Source organism: Schistocerca gregaria, chromosome 2 (assembly GCF_023897955.1).
Source record: "Schistocerca gregaria isolate iqSchGreg1 chromosome 2, iqSchGreg1.2, whole genome shotgun sequence".
NCBI lineage: Eukaryota > Metazoa > Arthropoda > Insecta > Orthoptera > Acrididae > Schistocerca > Schistocerca gregaria.
The window spans coordinates 181,725,691-181,733,665 of NC_064921.1; positions in this window are offsets into that span (position 1 = coordinate 181,725,691).

Below are 7,975 nucleotides of genomic sequence, written 5' to 3' on the forward strand. Positions count from 1 at the left end.
ATACCTATTGGGAGTTACCTTTTTTCGATCGCTTTGTTTACGTATGTAATCAGCGTCTTACTAGATTCCTCTGGAAACCGGAAGCGGTGAACCGTTCAGAAACTATGGATATATAAAGATTTGCGTAAACTATGGAACATTTTTGTTCCAGGTAGTTATTATCCTATCTGCTACTTCAAAATAAGCAGTATTTACAGCACAATTGAAACTGTCATTGTTTAATTCAGGTTTTATTCGAAAAACAGAGGGATGTAGTAGTAAAAATAAAAAAGGACACATATTTAACATTAAGCGCTAGGAAACTCAATTTCCACAAAGAGGTAAAAAAAATGCAAACCAAAAACACATCAAACATCGTTTCAATACTTCGTCGAGCTTCTATAATCATGCACTCATCAGTTATAACAAGAAACTCTTGCGTTTTATGATGACGAACAACGTTCTATTGTGTACAAAATGACAACAATAATTATATAGAATTCTATTGTGCTTGTGCGTGTAAACTGTACTTGCATCAAGAGTAGTTGTTTTGACTGCATACAAGCGAAGAAGTTACGCAGGAGTTACTACCGGTAATCCTACCATTTAGTACACCATATATATATATTTTTTTGGGTCATCAGTCTGCTGACTGGTTTGATGCGACCCGCCACGAATTCCTCCCCTGTGCTAACCTCTTCATCTCAGAGTAGCACTTGCAACCTAGGTCCTCAATTATTTGCTTGACGTATTCCAATCTCTGTCTTCCTCTACAGTTTTTGCCCTCTACAGCTCCCTCTAGTACCATGGAAGTCATTCCCTCATGTCTTAGCAGATGTCCTATCATCCTGTCCCTTCTCCTTATCAGTGTTTTTCACATATTCCTTTCCTCTCCGATTCTGCGTAGAACCTCCTCATTCCTTACCTTTTCAGTCCACCTAATTTTCAACATTCGTCTATAGCACCACATCTCAAATGCTTCGATTCTCTTCTGTTCCGGTTTTTCCACAGTCCATGTTTCACTACCATACAATGCTGTACTCCAGACGTACATCCTCAGAAATTTCTTCCTCAAATTAAGGCCGGTATCTGATATTAGTAGACTTCTCTTGGCCAGAAATGCCTTTTTTGCCATAGCGAGTCTGCTTTTGATGTCCTCCTTGCTCCGTCCGTCATTGGTTATTTGACTGCCTAGGTAGCAGAACTCCTTAACTTCATTGACTTCGTGACCATCAATCCTGATGTTAAGTTTTTCGCTGTTCTCATTTCTACTACTTCTCATTACCTTCGTCTTTCTCCGATTTACTCTCAAACTATACTGTGTACTCATTAGACTGTTCATTCCGTTCAGCAGAACATTTAATTCTTCACTTTCATTGAGGATAGCAATGTCATAAGGATTATTGATATCCTTTCACCTTGTATTTTAATTCCAATCCTGAACCTTTCTTTTATTTCCATCATTGCTTCCTCGATGTACAGATTGAAGAGTAGGGGCGAAAGGCTACAGCCTTGTCTTACACCCTTCTTAATACGAGCACTTCGTTCTTGATCGTCCACTCTTATTATTCCCTCTTCGTTGTTGTACATATTGTATATGACCCGTCTCTCCCTATAGCTTACCCCTACTTTTTTCAGAATCTCGAACAGCTTGCACCATTTTATATTGTCGAACGCTTTTTCCAGATCGACAAATCCTATGAACGTGTCTTGATTTTTCTTGAGCCTTGCTTCCATTATTAGCCGTAACGTCAGAACTGCCTCTCTCATGCCTTTACTTTTCCTAAAGCCAAACTGATCGTCACCTAGCGCATTCTCAATTTTCTTTTCCATTCTTCTGTATATTATTCTTGTAAGCAGCTTCGATGCATGAGCTGTTCAGCTGATTGTGCGATAATTCTCGCACTTGTCAGCTCTTGCCGTCTTCGGAATTGTGTGGATGATGCTTTTCCGAAAGTCAGATGGTATGTCGCCAGACTCATATATGCTACACACCAAAGTGAATAGTCGTTTTGTTGCCACTTCCCCTAATGATTTTAGAAATTCTGATGGAATGTTTTCTATCCCTTCTGTCTTATTTGACAGTAAGTCTTCCAAAGCTCTTTTAAATTCCGATTCTAATACTGGATCCCCTATCTCTTCTAAATCGACTCCTGTTTCTTCTTCTATCACATCAGACAAATCTTCACCCTCATAGAGGCTTTCAATGTATTCTTTCCACCTATCTGCTCTCTCCTCATACATATATACTGTACCAAAACTACCGAACCGTGGGTTTGGTACAGCTTAACTCTATACCGGACACATACGATCTATCAATCCGGCAAAAAAATTCAAATTAGTCTACAGAAGCCACCTATTTTGAGCTCAGTCGCACTGCAAGGGATTTTCAATATCCTCTCGTTCTCTTACGACACTGGCTTAGTTGGCTATTTGGTTAACATTATTAATTTAAAATTTCCCGTGAGAGTACTGAAGAGAGACTTCCGTGAACGTCACGCGAAAAATAATTGCGTTCACAATTCGGTGTAAACATAACCCTTACAAGCACAGCAGTTTCGTATTAAGAAGGCAAGTCAAAGAAAACGATTTAATCCCCAATTTTGTACTATTAAATTCAAATATTTTGAGGTAGAATTTATACAAACGTCAATTTTACAAAGTGTCCCGGAAGTCCGTTAACATTTGAAAATGCACTGATTCACGGAAGAATGTAAATAGAGAGGTAAATCTTGACATACGTGCCTGATATGATATGAGGTTTTATTTAAAGCAAAAGTGAGAGCAAAAACCGGCCAACAGATGGCGCCGGACAGCTACAAGTCAGTGACACCGCATGACAATTATGTACAAAATGATCTGTAGTGGGAGAGAGAATCATATGCTCCAGCAATAGTGTCATGTTGACTGTAGCAGAAAAGGTACCGTTAGTGAACCCTTAGAATGGAATGGAGAAGCCGCTACTACAGATTTACGATCATGTCGCCATGAAAGCGGTATTCGAGCGGGTAAAGGTTCTATGAAGAAAATGATGACGAAGTTCGAAGCCACGAGTTGTTTACACGATCGGTCGCTAGTGAACGACCAGACATAGGTTCTGACGCTGCTCGGACAGTTCAGGCAGAAATGCAGACTCTACAGCTTTTCATCTCCGCATGTTGAAGTCACCGCAAATGAAGTCGCACTTCACTCTGGCATTCCACGCACTACTGTTTAGAGAGCAATGCTCATCTTACAAAATACAGCGTCATCACGAACTGTTAGCCACCGATTTTGTGACGCGCAGAGCATTTGTGGTGTGGGACCTTCAAAAAATTGGAGATATTGACGACTGGTTCTCTAACGTGTTGCCTATTTCACACGCGGAGGGTATGTCAACACAAACAACTGCAGAATTTGGGCATCATAGAACTGTCGTGGAAAGCCCACTGCATGACGGAAAAGTCACGGTGTCGTGTGGATTTTCCACCTCAATCGGGATCGGCTCCTTTTTCGTCGAGGAAAAGCGGGGCGCTGCTTTTCAGATTGTGATGTGATGGGTGCGACATAGTCCTACGACAATATGTCAGAGAACGCAACATCCTTAGTGTAGCTGATAACAATTGTGGAAGGAACGACTTTTACGCAGTATGACGCTCCACCCCATACTGCTCCACGTATGAAAGATCTCCACATCGTTCACTGCGGATCGCGTGCTGAGTCGCTTCCGTCATGCTTGACATAGCAGGTCCCCAGACTTCAATCCGTGTGATTATTTGAAGTCACAAGTCTACTGTGATAGTCCGACCTCATTAGGGGTGCTAAAAGGGAACGTTCGACGGCATTTTCTCAACACACCTGCTGAAATGCTTCAGTAAAAAAAAGCCCATATCATTTCAAGCATATGTGTCAATTTGTACCTCTCTACCTTCATTATTCCGTGAAGTGTTGAATTTTCAAATGTTAACGAACTTTGGTATCACCCTGTACATTCATTAAGTGCAAAACCAGGGGTTTCTTGATATTCAAGGAGGATTTCTGCCAAACTTTTGCTCGGCGTATATGTTCTGTAGATTTCATGGCTTTTGTAGGCTTGTTGAAGGCTGTCTCCCCGATCGATAGACCACAAGCGCCCTGAACCAATTTGTTCGTCTCGACTTCACCCACAACAGTGTAGTACGCTGTAAATAGTTATCTCTCAGACCACGTAACTGTCCTAAAGTAGTGGAGAGACATTGTAGTACACACGGTTAAATGTACACTCCTGGAAATGGAAAAAAGAACACATTGACACCGGTGTGTCAGACCCACCATACTTGCTCCGGACACTGCGAGAGGGCTGTACAAGCAATGATCACACGCACGGCACAGCGGACACACCAGGAACCGCGGTGTTGGCCGTCGAATGGCGCTAGCTGCGCAGCATTTGTGCACCGCCGCCGTCAGTGTCAGCCAGTTTGCCGTGGCATTAGGGGGTTCATTGCAGTCTTTAACACTGGTAGCATGCCGCGACAGCGTGGACGTGAACCGTATGTGCAGTTGACGGACTTTGAGCGAGGGCGTATAGTGGGCATGCGGGAGGCCGGGTGGACGTACCGCCGAATTGCTCAACACGTGGGGCGTGAGGTCTCCACAGTACATCGATGTTGTCGCCAGTGGTCGGCGGAAGGTGCACGTGCCCGTCGACCTGGGACCGGACCGCAGCTACGCATTGATGCACGCCAAAACCGTAGGATCCTACGCAGTGCCGTAGGAGACCGCACCGCCACTTCCCAGCAAATTAGGGACACTGTTGCTCCTGGGGTATCGGCGAGGACCATTCGCAACCGTCTCCATGAAGCTGGGCTACGGTTCCGCACACCGTTAGGCCGTCTTCCGCTCACGCCCCAACATCGTGCAGCCCGCCTCCAGTGGTGTCGCGACAGGCGTGAATGGAGGGACGAATGGAGACGTCTCGTCTTCAGCGATGAGAGTCGCTTCTGCCTTGGTGCCAATGATGGTCGTATGCGTGTTTGGCGCCGTGCAGGTGAGCGCCACAATCATGACTGCATACGACCGAGGCACACAGGGCCAACACCCGGCATCTTGGTGTGGGGAATGATCTCCTACACTGGCCGTATACCTCTGGTGATCGTCGATGGGACACTGAATAGTGCACGTTAGATCCAAACCGTCATCGAACCCATCGTTCTACCATTCCTAGACCGGCAAGGGAACTTGCTGTTCCAACAGGACAATGCACGTGCGCATGTATCCCGTGCCACCCAACGTGCTCTAGAAGGTGTAAGTCAACTACCCTGGCCAGCAAGATCTCCGGATCTGTCCCCCATTGAGCATGTTTGGGACTGGATGAATCGTCGTCTCACGCGGGCTGCACATCCAGCACGAACGCTGGTCCAACTGAGGCGCCAGGTGGAAATGGCATGGCAAGCCGTTCCACAGGACTACATCCAGCATCTCTACGATCGTCTCCATGGGAGAATAGCAGCCTGCATTGCTGCGAAAGGTGGATATACACTGTACTAGTGCCGACATTGTGCATGCTCTGTTGCCTGTGTCTATGTGCCTGTGGTTCTGTCAGTGTGATCATGTGATGTATCTGACCCCAGGAATGTGTCAATAAAGTTTCTCCTCCCTGGGACAATGAATTCACGGTGTTCTTATTTCAATTTCCAGGAGTGTATTAAATACATAGCAGTCAAACAAATAATGTTTGTTTATACCCTTCAGTATTTCGACTGGTTTGACGTTGCTCGACGATACTTTCGTATCTTGTGCTGATCTTCTCATCCCTAAACAAGAACTACAACCATTACCTTGTATAATGTGGTTTCCACATTCTTGCCTCGTATGCCTCCCACCCCTCTAATTTTCCCGCTATACTGCTCGCCCGACGCCATGTTGACTCTTTAAACCGCCCAAGAGAAATAATGTTACACATAATTTTAGTAAGTAGATGAGGAAGAATGGCTATAAAGCGTGGACTGCTTGTTTCCGGAATAGGTTCCGAACACTTCGTCTATGGTCAAGTGATCGTCCCACAAACACTGCTCAGCGACTGGTAAGGACGAGTATAACGATTCGTGTCAAAACTGTGAGTCAAATTCTCCAGTCATCTTCCTTTACTTATTCTAGGCAATAACAACTTCCTTTACTTACTCTCGGCAACAACAACAATTTTTTCTCAATAATAAATATACACTGCTTGACTATATTGGTGACGTGCGGGATTAGCCGAGTGGACTGTGCGACTGGTCCCGGCTGGTCCCGTCGGAGGATCGAGTCCTCCCCGAGGATGAGTATGTGTGTTTGTCCTTAGGATAATTTAGGTTAAGTAGTGTGTAAGCTTCGAGACTGATGACCTCAGAAGTTAAGTCCCATAAGATTCCACACACATTTGAACATTTTGGCAATATTGTTAACGAACAGAGACGTTGTTGGACAGGAATAATCACAGGCACTGATGGATGACATGAAACGCCGTACATTCGTAACAGAGGTGGAGTGGTATATTTCTAACGGAAAATAGTCCAGATTTCACCACATGGGAAACCAGGGTAACAGATGTAAACAACATTCATGTTTGAGACAGATCACACTCCTAACATAAAGGTCAATAATGGACTCTGAGTGAGGAATACGCCCTCCTCGGGCACTAATGCACATTTTGCGACTGTTAATCATGCTGACTACAAAACTGTTAAGGAATTCACGGATGATGTTATCCCACTCCTCTCTCCAGGCAGTTTTCAGTACTTGAAGATTTCGGCGAGGGAGTGCCAAGAGCACCCCAGACACGTGCCTTAGGGTTAGGGTCCAGGCAGTAAGCAGGCCATTCCATATGTTCAGTATCTTCACTTTCCAGTGTGCCTGACAGCTCGACGGTCCTGAGAGGGCAGGTATTGTCCATAAATACAAAGCCGGGACCTACCACACTACAATACCGCTGTACTGCAACGCTACCTCGCACAAAATAGCTTCTGTAAAGTTTGGAAGGTAGGAGACGAGGTACTGGCGGAATTAAAGCTGTGAGGACGGGGCGTGAGTCGTGCTTGGCTTGTTCAGTTGGTAGAGCACTTTCCCGCTCTAAAAGATCTTGATGCAGCTTCATATGAGCGCCTTCTAAAGAACTCATTACTGTGGGTACCTAATTTTTCGACAAGCAGGCTGCAGCAGGTTATTCTGGATGGAGAGATATCTACATGGACTGAAGAAATATATTATGTGCCGCATAGATGTATATAAAGTATATTAAATGGATCGACTATATTACTCAGTTGTAGTTGAAGCGAATACCAGAATATGGTCCGTCGATAGAATACTATTTCTTGGATTCTGCTTTTGTCTGTTTCTCCAGGGTATGCGACCCACTTCAGGTTGAACATGCGGGTGACGTCGATGATATGCATATCAGGGGAATATGAACAGTCTCAGGCTTGTTTGATTTACCGGGAAGTGTAACAGAAGTGTTGAAAAATCTTATCTGGCGGACACTGAAAGAAAACTGCCACAAACAGACCTAGCAGTCTTTCAAGGCAGAGTGTTCTTCAGATTCCTACGTTTCTATCTCTAGAGATTTTGAAAATAAAATTACAGTCCGCCCTGAGGCGTACAAACAGTCATCTTCCTAAGGCTCCGTCTGTAAATGGAACGGAAAGCACTTCACAATAGTATGCAGAATATGGATCTAGACGTAGGTGAGTAATCTACTTACATCACTAAGTGTTTCTTACCATTTTGGGAAAATGCCAGCAAAAACAAGTAATCAAGCGCTTCGTGAAAACAGGAATCATTCACGAATGATTGAGGTAGTCGGACCATTCAAGCAACACTGTCCAGCAAGATTGATAATGACTAATATACTACAGATGGATTAGCGATTCAACGAAAACGACGATGAGTGGCAATGACGGACAAGGCTCGATAAGCCATGCGCAACCTCGTCATGCTTCGTCAAGCCTCCAACGGGATGCGCGAACATCGTAACACTTTCTTGACAGTTTTCCTTGCTTCTAAA